The sequence below is a fragment of the Pristiophorus japonicus genome, chromosome 2, assembly GCF_044704955.1.
Source record: "Pristiophorus japonicus isolate sPriJap1 chromosome 2, sPriJap1.hap1, whole genome shotgun sequence".
NCBI lineage: Eukaryota > Metazoa > Chordata > Chondrichthyes > Pristiophoridae > Pristiophorus > Pristiophorus japonicus.
This window is the reverse complement of record NC_091978.1, coordinates 266,107,168-266,129,106: the sequence shown is the minus strand read 5'-3', so window position 1 is coordinate 266,129,106 and position 21,939 is coordinate 266,107,168. Positions and strand designations below refer to the sequence as shown.

Genomic DNA, 21,939 nt, shown 5'->3' with positions numbered 1-21,939 from the left:
CCCTAGATGCCTTTTATTTCTAGAAATCTATCTATCTACCTCTTGAATATATTCAGTGACTTGGCCTCCACAGCCTTCTATGGTAGAGAATTCCATAGGTTCACCACCCACTGAGTGAAAAAATTTCTCCTCATCTTAGTCCTAAATTTCCTACCCCATATCCTAAGACTGTGACCACTTGTTCTAGACTTCCCAGCCAGGGGAAACATCCTCCCCACATCCAGTCTATCCAACCCAGTCAGAATTGTATACGTTTCAATGAGATCCCCTCTCATTCTTCTAAACTCTAGTGAATACAGGCCTAGTCAACCCAATCTCTCCTCATACAACAGTCCTGCCATCCCAGGAATCAATCTGGTGAACCTTCGCTGCACTCCCTCTATGGCAAGTATAACCTTTCTTAGGTAAGGAGACCAAAACTGCACACAATACTCCAGGTGCGGTCTCACCAAGGCCCTGTATAACTGTAGTAAGACATCCTTGCTCCGATACTCAAATCCTCTTGCAATGAAAGCCAACATACCATTTGCCTTCCTAACTGCTTGCTGCACCTGCATGTTTGCTTTCAATGACTGATGTACAAAGACACTCTGTACATCGAGACTTCCCAAGCCATCACCATTTAAATAATACATTGTCCTTATGTTTTTCCAACCAAAGTGGATAACTTCACATTTATCCACGCTATAGTGCATCTGCCATGTGTTTGCCCACTGAGGGCCGAGGCAAACATTCTGATGCTTTAAATTGCACCTCATGTTGGAAGGCTAATTATTTGAGAAAGACGGTATGACTATGAATTAAATTTTGTGTGCTTGAGAAGGACAAAGTAAGCATTGTATTTCATTTAAAAATACAGCAAAATTGTGTTAAAGGACAGCAGTTATTCTAAACAAAGCTTGTGAAATATCAAAATGCTGCATAATTGAAGCTACTTTTTAAAGACATCTGCTGAAAATATTTTAGAATTAAGTGATGACATTTGCCATTGTGATGCTGCAGCATGTTTTACAATTAAATGATATTCCACATCTAAGTTTGATAAATTTACCATCCACTTACAAGTTAGATGCTGTCAGCCGTCTTCAGCAACACATTATAAAATATACTATAAAAGTCAAACTGTTCTTTCATCTTGTCATACACATACCCCTGGTGGAATTAATGCTGCTCTTTTGGCAACAGAGACTGATTTTTTTTTAAACCAAATAACTTAGATGAAGGAAGTTTCTAAATGAGGTGCTGTGACTCCAAACCAATAGAAAAAACTATGTTAATTGCTGCAAACGTATTAGCCTGGATTTTGCGGTGGTAATGACGGCGAAACTGTCAATGTTCGCCATTATTAATCCTCTGAAACTTTTGGTCCTAGAAATTCAGGAGCGCATCATTTCAGGGCAGTCGGTAACACTCGCCAGTTGCAGAAATCTTGCCTCTCACAAGAAATTGGGGTTGCCGCCCCCGAAAGGAAGTGGAGCGCTAAATCAAGCGCTCCACTTCCTTTCCGGGGCGTGGGGGGGATAGCGGGGCACACGTCTCGGGTGCAGGGCGCAGCGCTCAGCAGTGCTACACCCCGAGCTGCGTAGCACGGGCTCTTCCATGATTAAAAGGGAAGGGCCCAAGCTGCATACTCTGCAGATTGTGAACACACCTAACTGGACCACTGGAAAGTGGGGATGTCATGCGATCAGCCTGGCACTCAAGCAGAGTGCCCGGGCTGAGCGATCGTAGCACGGACCCTGTGATGTATTTGCAGCCATGCTCTGTACCATGCATTGTACCATGTAATTACATGTAACAGCCAACAGATGGGGAAAGCCCGGGAGACACACATTACTGCACCACGTGCTGCCTCCCCATATAAAGCAGGCTCCTCCTGCAGGTTTCACTTTTGGAGTTTAGATTAAACATAAAGGTAACAAGGTGATCAGCTCCAGCAATGGGCCACGTGTGATCATTACAGTGATAAGCATATGTATAAACTGGTGACGAGAGTGGGATACTAACACGCAGCTATGGCCACCGTTGATTACATCGAGCGATATTGTGTCGGGGAAGACTGGGATGACTTCATTGACCGGCTGGATCAATGCTTTGTCGCGAAAGACAACAAATGCAGGGCCGTCCTCCTCACGGTTTGCGGATCACGGACATGGCGAGGTACCATTTCTACACCCACCGGTGCGGGGTAGGCCAAGACATGGCAGCGTTCATCGCTGAGCTAAGGCGTCTTGCTGGGTCATGCAAATTCGGGACAGTTCTTGAAGAAATGTTAAGAGACTTCTTTGTTTTGGGAATCGGGCACGAAGGGATTTTCCGCAAATTGCTAGCAGAGGAAGACTTGGACTTAGCCAAAGCCACCTTGATTGCTCAGGCATACATGGTCAGAGAGGAAGAAACAAAGCTACTCTACTCACAACTTCAGAATCACCCAGGGCCAAACACCATGAAAAAGCTAAATTTGTCGGCAGACAGGAGAAGTGCCCCCAGCTGGGCTAATGCGATCTCTGCTTGACCTGAGATGACTCACTCACCACAACAATGGACTAATGCGAAGAGATCAGTACCTGTGAATGCAAGTCCATCAGCTATGGAGGGGCTCATCGCGCAAAAAAGTGCAGGTTCAAACAATATGTCTGCAAGAGTTGCTCAATGATGGGGCACTTACAACGAATGTGTAAACATGTTACAACTCGATACGTTGTGGAGGATGGGAGATCAAGCATAGATCCTGAGAATCACGCAGAGATACCAAGGAGGAAGAGGTACATGGGCTGCACATGAATGAAGTGCACACCTTTACCAACAAGGGTCCCCTGATTATGATGAACGTTAAACTGAACGGCATATTGGTACCGATGGAACTGGACACAGGTGCGAGCCAATCGATCATGAGCCAGATGGCCTTCGAGAAGTTATTGGCAAACAAGGCACATCGACGCGAAGCTGCGCACCTACACCAGAGAGATTATCCCGCTCCTCGGAAGTGCAATGGTTCAGGTGCTGTATGATGGTTCTGTGCATAAATTGCCACTATGGATTGTTCCCGTTAACAGGCCCACGCTGCTTGGCAGAAGCTGGCTACGGAATTTTAACTGGAAATGGGGCGATGTAAAACCCAGTGGAGAATGCCACGTGTGTGCAGGTCTTAGACAAGTTTCTGTCACTGTTCCAGCCTGGCATCGGCAGCTTCACAGGGGCCAAGGTGACCGTTCACCTCAGCTCAGACGTGAGACCCGTACACCACAATGCCAGAGCAGTCCCTTATATGATGCGGGAGAAAGTAGAAGTCGAGCTAGATCGGCTTCAGCGCGAAGGCATTATATCGCCAGTGGAATTTAATGACTGGGCCAGTCCCATTGTCCCTGTTCTTAAAAGTGATGGGACTATTAGAATCTGTGGGGATTATAAAGTAACCATAAACCGAGTATCGTTACAGGACCAGTACCCGCTACCCAAGGCGGAGGATTTGTTCGTGACCCTGTCGGGTGGAAAGCTGTTTTCGAAATTGGACCTCACCTCGGCGTACATGACCCAGGAGCTGGCGGAATCGTCTAAAAAGCTGACGTGCATAAACACACACAAGGGGCTGTTCATATACAACCGGTGCCCCTTCGGGATCCGTTCAGTGGCTGCGATCTTCCAACGAAACACGGAGAGCCTGCTGAAATCTGTCCCGGGAACGGTTGTCTTCCAAGACGACATCTTGATCACCGGAACGACACCGATGAACACCTCCATAACCTGGAAGTTGTTATGCCGACTAAATCGAGTAGGTCTAAGACTGAAACAAACCAAATGCATCTTCTTGGCACCAGAGGTGGAATTCTTGGGAAGGAGAATCGCAGCAGATGGCATCAGAGCCTCAGACTCCAAGACGGAGGCGATCCAGAAGGCCCCGAGACCATGCAACACAATGGAGCTGCACTCGTTCCTTGGATTACTGAACTACTTTGGTAACTTTCTGTCTGGGCTGAGAACTTTGCTTGAACCATTACATGTACTGCTCCGTAAGGGTGATGACTGTGTCTGGGGTAAAAACCAAGAAACTGCCTTTGAGAAGGCCAGAAACTTATTGTGTTCAAACAAACTACTGGCGCTATGTGATCCCTGTAGGCATCTTGTTTTAGCATGCGATGCGTCATCCTATGGGATTGGGTGTGAGCTTCAGCAAGCGAGCGTGCTGGGTAAGCTCCAACCTGTAGCGTATGCGTCCCGCAGCTTTTCCAAGGCTGAAAGGTGGTACAGCATGGTCGAAAAGGAGGCCCTAGCTTGTGTTTACGCGGTAAAAAAGATGCATTTGTACCTATTTGGCCGGCGGTTCGAACTAGAAACCGACCACTAGCCGCTCACGTCGTTATTCTCTGAGAGCAAAGGCACTAATACCAATGCCTCAGCTCGCATTCAGAGGTGGGCATCAACGCTGTCCGTTTACGATTACACGATCCGCCATAGACCAGGCACCGATAACTGCGTAGATGCGCTCAGCCGGCTCCCGCTCGCCACCACCGAGGGTGATGGTGAGCAGCCTGCGTAACTGGTCATGGCCATGGAAGTCTTTGAGGGCGAAGGGTCATCCATCACGGCGCGCCAGATAAGAATCTAGACCAGACAAGATTCTGTGCTTGTCCCAGGTGAAAAACTGTATAATAAGTGGAAAATGGGCAACCACGTAAGGAGAGATGCATTTTACGCCGTTTCACCAGCGCAAGGATGAGTTATCCGTCCAGGCCGACTGCATTTTGTGGGGAAATTGCCTTACGTAGTCCTGCCCAAGAAGGGCAGAGATTTGTCAAAGATCTCCATAGCACACACCCCGGCATCGTAATGATGAAAGTCATTGCGAGATCGCACGTGTGGTGGCCCGGCATCGACGCAGACTTAAGAGTCGTCCGTACGCCGGTGCAACATGTGTGCGCAACTCAGCAGGCCCAGTGAAGCCCCCCTGAGCCTGTAGTCCTGGCCCGCCAAACCCTGGTCCCGCATCCACGTAGACTATGCGGGTCCCTTTCTGGGAAAAATGTTCCTGGTTGTAATTGATGCTTAATCTAAATGGATCGAATGTGTTATAATGTTGTCCAGCATGTCCACCTCCACAATAGAGAGCCTTCGGACAATGATCGCCACCCATGGCCTGTCCGACGTCCTTGTTAGTGACAATGGACCATGAGTTCCGAATTTCGCAAATTTATATGTTGTAACGGCATAAAGCATGTCAGGTCGGCCCCATTCAAACCAGCCTCCAATGGGCAAGCTGAATGGGCAGTACAGATCATAAAGCAGGGCATGCAGCGAGTGACGGAAGGCCCCTTGCAGACCTAACTGTTTCGCGTGCATATCGGACGAGGACCCACTCACTCACAGGAGATCCGCCCGCCGAATTCCTCATGAAGAGGACCCTCAAAACAAGGTTGTCCCTCGTGCACCCGGTTTTAAGTGAGATTGTCGAAAACCAGCATCTTAAGCAATGTACATATGATCGCAACTCTGTAACGCGTTGTATCAACGTTGATGACCCTGTTTTCGTGCTGAACTTTGGTACGGGCCCCAAGTGGCTCACAGGCACTGCCGTAGCTAAAGAGGGGAGTAGGGTATTCGTGGTAAGAAACATAGAAAATAGGTGCAGGCCCGAATATGATCATGGCTGATCATGCAACTTCAGTACCCCATTCCTGCTTTCTCTCTATACCCCTTGATCCCTTTAGCCGTAAGGGCCACATCTAACTCCCTTTTGAATATATCTAACAAACTGGCCTCAACAACTTTCTGTGGTAGAGAATTCCACAGGTTCACAATTCTCTGAATGAAGAAGTTTCTCGGTCCTAAATGGCTTATCCCTTATCCTTAGACTGTGACCCCTGGTTCTGGACTTCCCCAACATCGGGATCATTCTTATCCACTAAATTCCCATTTTAGTTTCAATTATTTAATTTTAAATGATCGGATAATTGTTTGAGTTATATTGAGTTTTCAGTAATAAACCATCCTCGAGTTGGAAATTCGAGTTCAGCTGAAAGCAGACCAGCTGCCTTTAGCCCGAATTAACGGCCACTAAAAGAAAATGGTAAAGGTGTACGTTACGCAACTTGTTGAAGCTGCAATCAATTCACTCTGCTCTCCACATTCTGACCCTTTCCCTTGTATGACGCTAGCCAATCAACTTAAAATAGGAAAACACACAATTCTTTCCCACTTCAAGGGGTAGCACTGGGAAAGACTGATTCCAGCTCCATTTACCATTTCAAAAACCACTTTGTGCTGCCTCTGAGGCTAACAGGCTTTGGAGAGAAAGGTATGGAATGAGATTTACATTCACTTAATCCAGTGCAACAAACCCGAGGGATTTATCTCGGGGCCTCAGTACATTCTTGAAAACAGATACTGCTGGCTGTTTTGTTTTGTGATAAATTGCGTACATCATCCTGTGTAGATCTGACTAAAGGAGTTACTATTCACTTAAAAAAAAATGTAGCAAATTAGATTTTCCCGCATTACCGATTGATTTTGGAATCAAATCTGTGTCTGGGTTTAAAAACTGGAAACATTTGAAACACTGTTATATAGCTACTGGGTAAACAGTTGGTGCTTCTTCAACAATACATCGGAAATGTATTTCCAAAACTCAAGGGAAAACATTCTATAAACAGAATGCTTCGTGATTTGAATTCTTATCCCTGTCACCCCTGCAACGCTATTTATAACAAGCCGAGAGGCCTCGCTGCTGGAACCACATGAGCGATGCTGCCCATCACAGCCTGGAGAAAGTGATAACGCAACTTTCGTTGGGTGCATGCGAGGTGTTCCAGGATGAGTAAGACTCACTAATGGCCAAACCTGCAAGAAGCACATCGATCAAACCAAAGTGAGGTTCACCGATGATCCAGAACCGCTGGATGACTACAGTGACTTCGACTTCCAACCACAAGCAACAGAACCGGCGGTTCACCAAGAGACAGAAGCCGTCACACTGCACAGTCCGACCAGAGCCGCAGCACCGCAAGGCAGCGACACTCCGGTCTGGCCGCCCACACCCAGCGTCCAACTCAGAGACCCTCAACCAGAGAGCGCAGACCCCCGGTCAGACTTGACCTGTATCTAAGACTTGGGGGGGGAAGTGTTGTGATGTATTTGCAGCCATGCTCTGTACCATGCATTGTACCATGTAATTACATGAAACAGCCAACAGATAAGGAAAGCCCAAGAGCCACACATTACTGCACCTCGTGCTGCCTCGCCTATATAAAGCAGGCTCCCCCTGAAGGTTTCACTTTTGGAGTTTACATTAAACCTAAAGGTCACAAGGTGATCAGCTCCAGCAATTTGCCACATGTGTTCATTACAGTGATAAGCATATGTATCAGACCCCACCTCCAAAGCCGCATCGGTGAGGATAACAAAACGGACATTTTTTTGATGAGCTGCCAGCCACCTCCTCTTTAACTTTCGCCCCACTAGCGGCCGGCTGCCGTTACATGTCCCTAAAGCTGTCGCTGTCATCACCCGGGGCCGGCATGCTATCGGGGCACTGCACACAGTAATGATGTCACAATCTCTGGGCAAATTTAACGGGAGTCGTTAGTAGCATCACGCCTAGTCGCAAAGTCATTTGTGCCCCATTAGCATCCTCCCAGTGCACTAACAGGAGATGCAAATGACCCCAATTTCTCCCTCCTGGAGTCAGTGCATAAGTGTGGAAATCCAGAAGTTGCTGTCAGTCATTCCCTGCCAATCCACAGGGTGTGCTGTTGACCTCCCTGGAGCCGGCAATCAATTCAAATCATGCTGAATTGTATTTCCTGACAAAAACTTCCCCTATTGCACTGGAATATTGCTGTTGAACCCTGTACCCCGCCCCCCGAAAAAGTTAAGTCTTGTTGAAAGAGGTATAACTGGGTTTCTAACAGCAGATTGACAGCTGAACAACTGTTCTGGCCCTGAAAAACTAATTTAATATTTGTGGAATTACATGTGGTTTTTAATATAATAATTTTTGTTTAAAGTTCGGTTATTATATTTCAGCTTCTATCTTAATTGTATGCATTGGTCCCAATCTTTATTTCACTTTCTGTAAAATTTATAAAAAGTAAATTATAATCTGTGCATTTTACTGCCTGGTTTATTATCTGTGAGAATTCATGAATGTAATTGGCTGTTTAGCCAACTTGATGACGTCACTGTTGCTGGTCACTGGAGATTCGCTTGATTTGGCGCCAGATTCAAACAAAGGTTGGGAGAGCTGAAATTCATGCCACCGAGATCGCTAGATCTTTGTGGCAGCTTGCTTCGAGGTCAGCGGCGAACACCGCCACTTTACCGTTGGCTGCAAATTCCGGTCCATAATATTTCCAAATTCACAACTGGGTAACACAAATTATCGGTGAAAACTAAGCTCAGAAAAGGTAAAGACAAAATAATGTAATCATTCCAAAAGCAGAATACTGCAGATGCTAAAAATCTTAAATTAAAAACAGAAATGCTTGCCTGGCCTGCTGAGTCTTTCCAGCATTTTTTTGTTTTTATTAGTAATGTAGTAATTCCATTCAACAATGTAAACTGATCCTCATAGCCCCACAAAAATCTTTTATAAAACAATGTAAAGACATCATCAACACCTGGAAAAAGTGGGAGTAAAATGCACAGTACATGCTTTATCTATTTCTCCCTGAAAGTTACAATCAGGGTGCTACAACAGGCATAGAACCATAATTTGCACATTTAAACAGCCTCTTGCTGGCTTTTGTCAGGAGTGCTGGTGCACATTTAAAGGCCTGTCTGCAAGTTGAGTCAGGTGGGAAAATGGGTGCACTAGGACCCCACCAGATTTTTTGCTGCCAGTTTTCTGCTCTTCAGGTGAAAAACAGGTGCCGGCAGTTGAAAGTCTGCCCCCTACATGGAAGGGGATGGGTTGTACAATAAGTAGTCATTATCAGTACTCCCCGCACCTATCCCTTCCTCTTGCCCTCTCTCCTCTCCTGAAGCTGCATACACTTGATGGGGAACACTTCGGCTGGAATTTACTGGGGTTCGTGCGGACGCGATCAGAGGCAGTGTCGGGTGGAAAATTCGAAAAAAGATGGAGCGGATAAGGAATCAGCGTTATCCCACCCCTTGCGCCTTTCCCTGAGCCGCGTTTGCCGGTGCGGCAACGACCCGACCGGCAGAGGTGGGCAATCTAATCGAAATCTTTATAAGCTTGTTGTCAGACACTTAAGAGCCTTTTTTTTGCAAACTACCGCCCCATCTCCAACCTCCCTTTCTTCTCCAAAATCCTTGAACGTGTTGTCACCCCTCAAATCCATGCCCGTCTTTCCCGCTATTCCATGTTTGAATCCCCCAGTCTGGTTTCCACGCCTGCCACAGTACCGAAACGGCTCTCAGCAAAGACATAAATTACATCCTTTGTGATTGTGACAAAGGCAAACTATCCCTCCTTGTCGTTCTTGACTTGTCTGCAGCCTTTGACACAGTTGACCACTCTATCCTTCTCCAACGCCTCTCCACCATCGTCCAGCTGGGTGGGACTGCACTTGCCTGGTTCTATTCTTATCTATCTAATCATAGTCAGAGAATCATCTGCAATGACTTCTCATTCCGCCCCACATCGTTACCTCTGGTGTCCTCCAAGGATCTATTCTAGGCCCTTCCTCTTATCTCTCATCTACATGTTGCCCTTGGCGACATCATCTGGAAACATGGCATCAGTTCCACATGTACGCTAATGACACCCAAATCTACCTCACCACCACTTCTCTCGACCCCTCCATGGTCTCTAAATTGGCAGATTTGCTTGTCCGACATCCAGTTCTGGATGAGCAGAAATGTTCTCCAATTCAATTTTGGGAAGACTAATGCCATTGTTTTTATCTGAGGCTGAACTAGACAGTTTGCAACCTTGGTGTCATATTTGATCCTGAAATGAGCTTTCAACCACATAGCCACAGCATAACTAAGACTATCTATTTCCACCTCTGTAACATTACCCATCTCCGCCCTTGCCTCAGCTCATCCGCTGCTGAAGCCCTCATCCATGCCTTTGTTACCTCAAGACTTGACTATTACAACGGACTTCTGGCTGGCCCCCCACATTCTACCCTACATAAACTAGAGATGATCCAAAACTCGGCTGCCCATGTCCTAACTAGCACCAAGTCCCGCTCACCCATCACCCCTGTACTCGCTGACCTACATTCCGATTAAGCAAGCCTCTATTTGAAAATTCTCATCCTTGCTTTCAAAACCCTCCATGGCCTCACCCCTCCCTACCTCTGTAATCTCATCCAGTTCCACAATACCCCGAGATGTCTGCGCTCCTCTAATTCTGCCCTCGAGCATCCCCGATTATAATCAGTCAACTATTGGTGGCCGTGCCTTCTGCTGCCTAGGCTCGAAGCTCTGGAACTCCCTGCCTAAACCTCTCTTTCCGACTTCAAGATGCTCCTTAAAGCATACCTCTTTGACCAAATCGACTCATTTCTACTTATGTGATTCGGTGTCAAAATGTTTTTATCTTATAATACTCCTGTGAAGCGCCTTGGAACATTTCAGTATGTTAAAGGCACTACATAAATACAAGTTGTTGTTGTACACTTCAAATTTCCCTGAATGGCCACGGGCTTCACGCAACTCAGGAACCATGTCTTTCAAGCTGAGGTGGGAGTTGAGTGGCCATTGCTCCAGCTGATTACTTGACAGCATTAAGTGTACTATAAAAGCTCCTATCTCACAGCTGATCATTTTCCACAGGCAGAAGCTGTTGCTGATTGCATTCCCAGCACAGATTTAACTTTCTACAGGCTGCAAATATTTCCAGCAAAATCTCCATCCAGTGTCACCTCATTGGAAGAACCTCCCTCATCAATGACAGACCTTCTGTCAACTCTACTTGACCTGCCATTTATTCAATCAGCATGGGTGCCATTTACACTGTCTCAACTTGGTCCTCAGAATAGGACCACAATGATCCCCAACACTAGCAGCACCAGGCACACCAGCAGCACCAACAACACCATCAAGCTTCTCCACAACCCCCTGATGCGGCACAGGACAGAGGGCATCAGCACCCAAGCACATTTCTGCCCAGGAGGCCAGGGTTGGCCTCATCAAGTCCGGATTTATTTAATTTGATACTGTACACACATATGGCTGCCACATGCAGTGCCAGGTTGGCACCAATCCACAGCAACACCACAAAGCATCCCTACAATAACCAAGCCATTCCTTTCACACTGACCACCATTGCTGGAGGTTCCGTTATGTTTCACCAGTCGCTGCAACTCACTAAACCACTTCCAAAGGTGCACATAAATGTGTCCAAGATTTTAATGGTTGACAAAACATTAACGAATTGTACCATTAACATTGACTAAAACACCCAAGTGGCTATCTTTGTGAATCTACCTGTGTGTCATCTTTCTCTTACGCGTGTGTCTACGAGCTGCTACCCCTGTGGCTTCAGCAGAGGTAGAGGCATCCTGCTCATTTCCCTGTTGCGTCTGTTTAGATAATCTTGGCAGAATTCCTCTGGGTTTTGGTTCCTCTGATGGCTCCATTAAAGTCTTGCAATTGTACAGGGGCAGGCTTGGCCATCGTGACCCGAGGAGTCATCTGGGGCTGTGACTGAGGCGGTGGCAATGGGGAAGAAGTGTAAGCGCTTTAAGAGGAGCCCACACTTCCCTTTCCCCGTTATCCCTCCTACTGGCCACTTGCTCTTCCTTGCTAGCAAGGAGCAGGAGAGCACTTTGCTGCACGTCAGTGGGGCCATGAGGACCCACGTTTATGCTGACATCCCTCCTAGACAGGAGGTCTATGAACCTCTGCCATTTATGCTCCACAGATAGTTATCTATTCTCCACAGATAGCCATCAATTCTCCATAAAAACCATGAGCTCCTATGAGTGGCACATTAGTTGCTCCATGCAGGTGGTCATCCTATCCATGGAAGAGCCTACAGTCACCATCGCCTGTGACACTGTAGTGCTCATGTTGGAGATGGACTCCTTCATTCTCTGAACATTTGCAGCCTTCGCGTTCGCAAAACCTGTCAAAGCCTCCTGCATTTCTTGCTGCACCTCCAAGATGGCCCTCTTTCTGGATGGCCCCAGAGGCTCCGCTTCTGCATGTAACTGAGCAGAGCTGGGAGCATGCTACGCATTCTGGCGAGGAGCCTCCACTGTTGTCCCTCCATCTGCATTTGCTCACTTGTGACTTATGATGGACCTAGTGACAACACTACTATATCACCTGTTGGACCCACCGAGGTGTGCATCTCTGCGCTAGTGCTGGGTGCGCTCATGTCTGGTGACTCTGCGCCTTCAGAGGCTGGAGGCTCCTCTGAGGAGTTGTCTTACTCTTTCTCCTGGACGATGGTAGGGGTAGGGCTCTTGATGAACTCCTAGATGAACCATGAAATGCAATGTAGCCATCGCTCCTTTAAATATCTTGGCTGAAAACATGTGATGGATGATGTCATCAGGCTTGCACTATTTAATTGGGCTGGGTAATGTGCAGGGCAGGTTCAATAGGGCCTATTATCAGAAAGTAATTTTCTGCAGCGGGATAGAAGCAGCAATGGGGCTGCGACTCATCACGCCGACTGCCTGCTCCCGACCCTTCAGCTACAGAACATTCTGGCCTTCCTGTGGAACTTACACATATTGAATATGTAATAAGGTACATCTGGATGCCAGCAAAGCCAACATGTGCAGACAGCCTTAAGTCATTCATGGAATAAAATGGGTGTTTCATATTTCCTATTGTACATCTTCCATGAAAAAAATGGAAACAGTAGTTTTGTAACCAGAAAAATAGTTGTTTCAGAACTTGTTAAAACTGAGTGCACATAAACATTCTGGCCCGAAAATTCACAGGTTTTTTCCTGGTAACTCTTGCAGAAGACCATGAAACCTCCAGGAAAAGGTCTTTATTGTACTCAACAAGGGTATAAACTTTTCCCAATGCGATGCCATTGGTCTCCAGCCAGAGTTACGACAGGAGACAAGAGTATCCACACCAAATTTTCAGGGCCCCTAAATAATAGTTATTATTCAATGCTGTTAAATTAAACATTATACAACAGTTGTGTATCAGGCATTTATAGTAAATAAGTTATAGGAATTCACCCAATTTATATTTATATTGGGTATACTAACACGATGCAGTAAAATGCTATCTACTTTTAACAAAACTCAAATCTTTAGAAAAATCTGATGTTGACATATAGGGGAATAGCTCATTTATATTTATCATAGTAGAAAAATTATATCTAATTAGCATATACATTTACTGTTTTTCCTAATCAGCATAACAAATGCACCTTTCAAATTTCATGATAGAATTTATGATTTTAGAATTATTAAAATGTAGAGAAATTTATAAAATCACATCACCACGAGATTCTCCCTCCTACTCTTACAATGTTCCCCTGTTGCGGATACAAAAGAAAACAACATATTAAACTATAATATTGCCTTGTAAAATGCTGATGTAATATGTGGCTCTTAACAACCTTAATGTATTTTCTGTACTGTGAGGGTGGTAAAAACTGATGTTCTCGACTTCCAATGTAAAGATCTTTATTGTACTGAGCAAGAATGTTTTAAGATTGCTAAATGCACTGACATGTTAAATCTCCCACTAACTTTGTATCTGTGGCATAAAACAATGTGTAACCACTATATGGATACAAGTTCTTTACAGGTACACTAAATGCTGATTTAATAGAGTCTGACCAATATTCGTCATGTATTGTTCTCATTAAGGGTGAGGGGAAGGAATGGTAATTGGTTAGTTTGATAATGATCCTAGCTAACATAGATATATCCAATATTTGTATTTCCAGAATAGAACAGAGAATGTGATATAGGTAGCCTGTAGCCGATTTAGCAGAAAAGGATATCTTATTCTAATTTGCATTCCAACAAGCAGAACTGAAGACACGTGTATACAGAAAACCTCTTAAAGCAATCGATTGTACAAATTGCACATGCAACCCACTAACCAAGAACAGGGCCCATCTCTCTCCATTCCCTGAATGTAATCATAATACTACATATTATATTTTACAATCTAGAAATTTCTATTCACGTTGCTTGTATTAGGTATAATACATTTAGAATGGACATGTCAAAGTTCACCTATGAATTCAATCTGCATATCTACATTTCACACCAATATTCAGCATTTTAGGGGACTGGTCCACAAATCAACAGGACTGATCTGCTCTCTCTCTCTCTCCTTTGTGCCACTCCTGTTAATGGCCAGCCTCCACATACTGTTGGCGTGAATTTTCTCAAGAACTGGAGTTCCAGCCTGCACTAAGCGGTTCTTGGGAGCAGCAACTCTCAGATTCTGAGGGAAGATGAACAAAAATTGAAAATGGATAGCAACACAAGAGGGGAGGGGCAGAAATTGAGGGTGAGTGAGAGAGGAGGAAGCATACCAGTGTTAACTGAGAGGGAGTGGGGAGGGAGAGTGTCAGCATCAACTGAGGTGGAAAGAGTGCCAGGTTAAAACTGAGGGGGGAAGCAGCACCAGTTTGAACTGTGGAGGAAGATGTGTGCCAGCTTATAAGTCTGGTCACGAAAGTAGCTTACAGTTTTAACAGTATCCTCTGCTTCTACTTCTAAACATTCAAGCCCAGGGCTCAAGATGGAAATCATCCTGGCAACTCTACTATGGTTGGATGAAGAGGAGGAAGTGGAGCCATAGGACTAGCAGCAGCAGTACATCAGAGAAACTCAAGCAGCTGCAGTTGGGGCTTTGAGGAAACAACACACGAGGTGAGCTGCTCGCAGGTATCCTGACCTTGCCCATAGTGCTTATAGGCCCGGAGTCAGTTACCCCCAGTTTCCCAAGCAGCAGTGCATCAAGAGGCTAAACTCTCCAGAGAAGTTGTCACAGACCTGGACAACCTCTTACAACATGACCTGCAAGCCGCTCTCCCAGTCGGCCATGCATTATCTATGGCATCAAAGTGACGATGGCCCTTAACTTTTTCACCTCTGGCTATAGCAATTGACAGCAGGCACATTAGTCAGTCTTTAATCCAGGCCTGCACCTGTGCCCTTTGAATTTATAACATTCCCCAAGGACAGCAGCAGTCAATAGGAAAGGCTGTAGGATTTGCTGAGATAGTGGTTTCAACATGGTGGGGGAAGGCTGCTGATGCTCAAGATGAGGGCACTCGAGAGGCTTGTGGTTGGCAACCTCTAAGAGTTCGGGCCTCAAAGGGATTGGCTCTATACTGCAGCATCCTGGTTGCTGCCGATGCAGTCTGGCCCAACTGGCTTTCTAACACCATGGCAGGCATTGACTGAAGGGTTGGTAAGAGGTAGGTGTGATGTAATTTTGAGAGGGTAACATGCGCTGTGGCTCATCACACCCACTGATATGTGGGAGAGCGGGCTGTTGGAGATCAGTGACATGGATTAAGGCTCTATCCATGTGTTTCCCAAGTCTTTCAAAGGTGGTGGAGGTGATGGAGTTCAGAGCCTGAAAGGCACCTGTTTGAACTTCAATGAAAGCTGTAAGAATGGGTGACACAGACTCCAGCTGTGAGGGCTCAGCTGCAGCATCCATAGAGGTGACCACATGCTCCATGGAAGAGTGCAGGGATCTGATGCTTTCCAACAGAATGCCACACAATCTAGAAGTGGACTTATCCATACTTTCAGACATAGTGTGGCAACTGCCAGGCAGAACTTCCAATATCTCATGAAATTGCAGGGGTGTAAAAATAAATTTTCTTTTGAAAGTTGAGACTCTAAAGTAGGTTCTCAGCAGAGCGAGGAACTGAGCTTGCCCTCTAGTGAGCTGACCCCTGGATTGTCCTTTCCATTAGCCCCTCCTCACTTGTGCTCTTTGATCCACCAGGTCAGACCCCTCTAACTCACTATCTATACTGCCCAGGCTGCTGATTTCTGTGCTGGTGCTTGGGAGGAATAGAGCATGTGGCAGCGCTTTTCTTTTTAGAGTTGTCCCCCCTCCAAGTCTTGTTTTTCAGGTCTCAGGTCTTCACATGGACCAAGAAAAAGAGGAGAGGGGCAAGGGTCAGTAAGGCATGGGAAAGCTAGGCAATAGCAGATGATTGGCTACACTATGCAGCATCAGGTTGCCACACTGCCTGAATGAGTGACTGCTTGAAGAGCAAAGGTGCAAATAATGGATGGACACCCCGCTGAGCATGGCCTCCAGCCTTGGCTTCACCAATGCTCTTTTATCTATCGACAGCAATTATGTCCATTGCTTCTTCCTCCATCTGGGTGAGGGCCCGAATTGAGGTTGATACTCTGCAGGTTTTGGTCCTCTCCCTGCTGTTCTGTGACAGCTTCGCCTGCAGAAATAGAGCAAGTGAATTGGTGTGTGGTTGGTGCAAAGGGTTGTACAGATGTGTGAAGCACTTCCTATGGTGCACATGCTGAGTGTGAGAAGCAGCAGGATGGGAAGATGCTCATGTGCAAGAAAGTGACTCCATGTGAAATTTGAAAGCAGTCAGCAGAGAAATGAAATGTTTAGCAGTTGCAGAGTGCTGTTAGTACCAGTTGTGAGGGCAGCAGCAACAAGTGAAGTGTGTGATTGGAATGAGAGGAGCATTGCTATAGTGCCCCCTTGTGATTGATGAAGAAGCAAATGAAGCAGGGAAGGGAAGTATTGAGTGCTTGGCCGGGGGGTGGGGATGGCGGCAGGGGGGCGGGGACGCGTGGGGAGGCGCGTGGGGAGAGAGAGATCTGTGGGCTAGTCTAATGCAGAGAAAGAGAGATAGGACAACATAACTTACCCTTGCTGTCCAGGTCATGTTATTGAAGCACTTGTGACACTGAACCTGTATCCTGGGGTGATGCTGCAGGTGTTGACATTGCCTGTTACCTCCCTTCAAGCCGTGTCTGCCTTGGCATCTTCCTGCCATCCACGGAGAACAGGACTTGCCAGTGTGCCCTCACCCACATCAGAAGCATATCTACTGCTGTGTGTGAGAATCTAGGTTCTCATGTCCAAGGCCCCTTAATCTCTGGAATTCTTTGAGCAGCACAAAGATTTACATCGAACTCAACAGAGTTGAATGATAAGATGTAAGATGTGTATTTAATCTTTAATTGGTTGCTGAACTTGCTGGAAATTCTGCCCTCCAATTGGGCATGCTGCCCATTATAGCTGGAAAAGTGTGATCAATGAAATATAAATGAGGCACAACCATCAAAATGGTGCAGGATGGAGACTAATTACATTAGCCAGGCGGCTCGATTGCCCAAAAATCACCCATGGTAAAAATCGACCCTGTTGTCTTTCAGATGAGATGCCTGCCTGCTCAGGTTTCTGTAAAGCAGCCCATGGCATTATTCAAAATATTACACCGAATTTTACAGCACAGACACAAGCCATTCAGCCCAACTGGACTATGCTGGTGTTTATGCTCAAAATAAGCCTTCTCCCACCAAACTTCATCTAATCCTATCAGCATACCTTCCCCATGTATTTATCTGTTTTCCCTTTAAATGCATGTATGCTATTCGCCTCAACTCTTCCATGTGGTAGCAAGTTTCATATTATAACCACTCTCAGGATGAAGTTTCTCCTGAATTCCTTATTGGATCTTATATTTATGACCCCTAGTTTTGGTTTCACCCACAAGTGAAAGCATCTATGTCTACCCTATCGAACCCCTATTAGGTCACACCTCAGCCTTCTCTTTTCTAGAGAAAATAGTCCCAGCCGATTCAGTCTTTCTAATAGATATAACCTCTCAGTTCTGGTATCATCCTTGTAAATCTTTTTTGCACCTTTTCCAGTGGCTCTATATTCATTTTATAATATGGAGACCAGAACTGTGCACAATATTCCAAGAATGGTCTAACTAAGGTTAGATACAAGTTTATTACAACTTCTCTGCTTTTCAATTCTACCCCTAGAAATTAACACCAGTGCTTTATTTGCATTTATATGGCCATACTAACCTGCAGTGCTACTTTAAATGATTTGTGAATCTGTAACCCTAGATCCCCTTTCTCCTCTACCCCAGTTAGACTCTTAGGTATAGAAATTTGGGTTTTTGCACCTCCCGTAAGAACTCCCGGGGGATACTATCGGGACACAAATCACTTGTCGGCCAGGCACGGCACCACTAACGACTCCCACTAAATTCCGCAGGTCCAGGGAGGATCATTTTTCTAGTGCAGAGTTTGCAGCTTGAGCCCTTCCCTTTAATTAAGGGAGGAGCCCCTCCTGTGCTCAAATTGGATGCCACATTTCCCTACATTATTTCAGTGACTACACTTCAAAAGTACTGAATTGGCTATAAAGTAATTTGGGATATCCTGAAGTCGTGAAAAGAGCTATATAAATTCTTCCCTTCTTTACAAAACAATAGTTTCTACATTTCAGAAATAATGCATTGGTTGCAAATATTTTGAGATGTCCTGAGAATATGATAAACCACGATATAAATGCAAGTTCTTCCTTCATATATAAATTACAAGTATACATTTTTCTATGATTACAAACATTTATAACAGGATTTTGTTGCACTTAATTTGTTGTTAAATCCTATGACCAAACCATTCCTAAGCCCTGCACAACCCTACATACAAATAAAAACAATCATTACTTCTGTATTTCTGCAATATTTGTTTAATTATAACTGATTATAACAATGTCCTGCTCACTATGATCTATACAAAATTTCAAATGCAAATATCTTGGACGAATGACGTATACCCAAAAGCATACCTGTAAGCCCCTATTTTACAGAAAGTTGATTTGGAAGAATAATTGTTAACTATGCTCATTAATTATCATATCCATGTGTAAAATTCCTAGCTGAAAGCCCTATAAATCAGAACTGAAAATTATTCTATTACAGATAACTTGAACAACTTTGGGAGCCATATAGCAGAATCCAGATAACCACATTGTTGTTGGAATTTAGCTGAAGGTTCTGTCCTCAGCAACAGACACAATAAATACGCCAGTAAATTTATTAAAATAATTTTATCTATTAAGACTTCAGCTCCATCGGCTCTGCTGAGCTGACGGACAGAAATTTAGTAGTAGTAACATCTGTTTAGACTTGGCAGAACAGTAAGATAAAGAAAGAACTTAAACTTACACAGTATTTTCACATCCTCACGTGGCAATTTCCCCCGCGGAGCGGAAAAGGGGACGCCGCCGAGCTGGGCAGAAACACCGGCCGCGGCAGAAACTAGTTTCGGCTGCCTCCGGCCCTGTAGAAATTGTGAATGGGTCAGTTCTGCCCCCTGCCCCCAGTCAGAAAGACCTTACCCCCCTCTTAGAGCTCACAAAAAGTAGTAATTTACACCATTAATGATTATGGAGAGAATGAAATATCAATTTTCTATTTAAAACATTGTTGGACTTTTACTTTACAGTTTGAAATACAGGAGAACACGTGCAAACTTTAGGAATGTGTTTTATGGGCTGTTTTGCTGGGCTGGCAGGTTGGCAGGCTGTAACTAGTGGGGTACAGCAAGGATCGGTGCTTGGGCCTAAGGTATTCACAATATATATCAATTATTTAGATGAGGGGACCAAATATAATATATCCAAGTTTGCTGATGATACAAAGCGAGGTGAAAATGTAAGTTGTGAGGAGGATACAAAGAGTCTTAAAGGGGATACAGACAGGCTAAGTGAGTGGGCATGAACATGGCAAATGGAATATAATGTGGAGAAATGTGAAGTTATCCACTTTGGTAGGAAAAATAGAAAAGCAGAGTATTTTTTAAATGGTGAGAAATTGGGAAATGTTGGTGTTCAGCGGGATCTGGGTGTCCTTGTACATGAATCCCTGAAAGTTAACATGCAGGTACAGCAAGCAATTAAGAAAGCAAATGATATGTTGACCTTTATTACTAGAGGATTTGAGTATATTGGGGCCGAAATTGACCCTTTCCTTAAGGCCTGTTACCACCGGAAATTGGCGGTCATGCTGCGGAATGCAATTGCTACCAACTCATCGTGTAATGGCCACCATTATCAAAATGTTGCTCCTGCGGTATCCCGACGGTGACCCGCTCCCCCCTCGCCCCCCCCCCCCCACTGCTCCACTGCTACCGATCCATCCTAAGTGCGCTATCACAGTGCGCACCAGCGAGATTCCCCCCCAATGGCGAAATTCCACTGAGAAAATCTTCCTCCCGCCAGGCAGTGACAAAATCTGCTTTTCTCAGATGGTGCAGCGAGGCTGTGGCTTTCTGAAATGGTGGTTCGGCTCCAATTAAAGGGGAGGACGCACTGCTGTTACTGCCATGCTTTTTTTTGTCGGCCGACTGTCATGTCAGGCCGACAATTATGCCCCTGGGTTTGGTCGGACTGCCAACAGGCAATCTGGCACCCCATCTTGGGTGCCGGCCACTGGCCCGGCTGAAACACTCCCTGGTGGTTCACTGGACCAAACTTTAAAAATCGCGCTGGCTCTCCTCTTTAAGTGAAGATGAGAGCCGTGGTGATGCGGAGCCGTGATGATGTCATTAGTGCTACGTTGATGGCAGACAGTGGCAGACATTCCTCCACCCCCCAAATTCCGCCCCACTAGTCTGGTTGCTGCCGCATATCCGCCCCCATTATGAGCGACTTCCGGTCTGCCGGGAAAAAAAAGCCAAAGAGCTGAATTTTGCTCAAAAGGCCACCTCATCTGCCACGGCTGTAAAAACACGAGAAACGGGGTGCGTTCGCCCATTTCTAGCAGTGGGCAATATCGGCACCAAGATGTCTTGCTGCAATTGTATAGGGCTCTTGTGAAACCACACCTGGAGTATTGTGTAAAGACTGAGGTCACTTACTTTAACCTCCCTGTGTACAGTCTCATCTGTGTTAGGAACACAATAATATAGACATGCTAATGAGTGGGAACAAATTTGGCAGATGGAGTATAATGTGGGAAACTGTGAGGTTATCCACTTTGCCAGAAAAATAGAAAAGCAAATTATAATTTTCATGGAGAAAAATTGCAATGTGCTGCAGCACAGAGGGACCTGGGGGTCCTTGTGCATGAAACACAAAAAGTTAGTATGCAGGTACAGCAAGTAATCAGGAAGGCAAATGGAATGTTGGCATTTATTGCAAGGGGGATGGAGTATAAAAGCAGAGAAGTCATGCTACAACTGTACATGGTATTGGTGAGGCCAGACCTAGAGTACTGCATACAGTTTTGGTCTCCGTATTTACGGAAAGATATACTTGCATTGGAGGCTGTTCAGAGAAGGTTTACTAAGTTGATTCCAGAGACTTATAAAGACAGGTTGAGTAGGTTGGGCCTATACTCATTGGATTTCAGAAGAATGAGAGGCGATCTTATTGAAACATATAAGATAATGAGGGGGCTCGACAAGGTGGATGCAGAGAGGATATTTCCACTTATTGGGGAAACTAAAACTAGGGGACATAGGGGCCGAAATTGATCAACTTACCGCCTACTGCCCACGACTGCCACCCACTGCCGCCGACATTCCTCTGCAAGATCCCCCCAGTGCCACTTTCTACGTGGCTTGGAGCAGGCGGGAGGCGAGAGACGCCGGGAACCGCTCGCTGACATCAGCGGACGGCTGAGTGGCGCAACTGACCTCCCAACTGCCAAGCTTCCATACTGAGAGCCATGGAGCCTCGGTCATTGAATATATTTAAGGCGAAGATAGACAGATTTTTGAGCGATAAGGGAGTAAAGGGTTAAGGGGAGCGGGCAGGGAGTGGAGCTGAGTCCATGATCAGATCAGCCATGATCTTATTGAATGGCGGAGCAGGCTCGAGGGGCCAAATGGCCTACTCCTGCTCCTATTTCTTATGTTCTTGTGTTCTTAAAATATTTAAATGCAACTTGGTGCTTCCAAGTAAAAATGCAAAAGAAATAATAGGAAGAATTTGAGACAAATCTTGGTTTCTGGTAATTTATCTGAATCTATTTTATTTGATACAGCTCAAACTTTAATCTGG

At 45.5% G+C, this 21,939-nt stretch overlaps 1 protein-coding gene across 4 annotated transcripts in view; it reads right to left on the bottom strand.

The window, feature by feature from the left end:
• Positions 1 to 21,939, bottom strand: part of spock3 (SPARC (osteonectin), cwcv and kazal like domains proteoglycan 3) — a 1,033,635-nt gene that overhangs the window by 525,291 nt on the left and 486,405 nt on the right. The window lies entirely within an intron of this gene.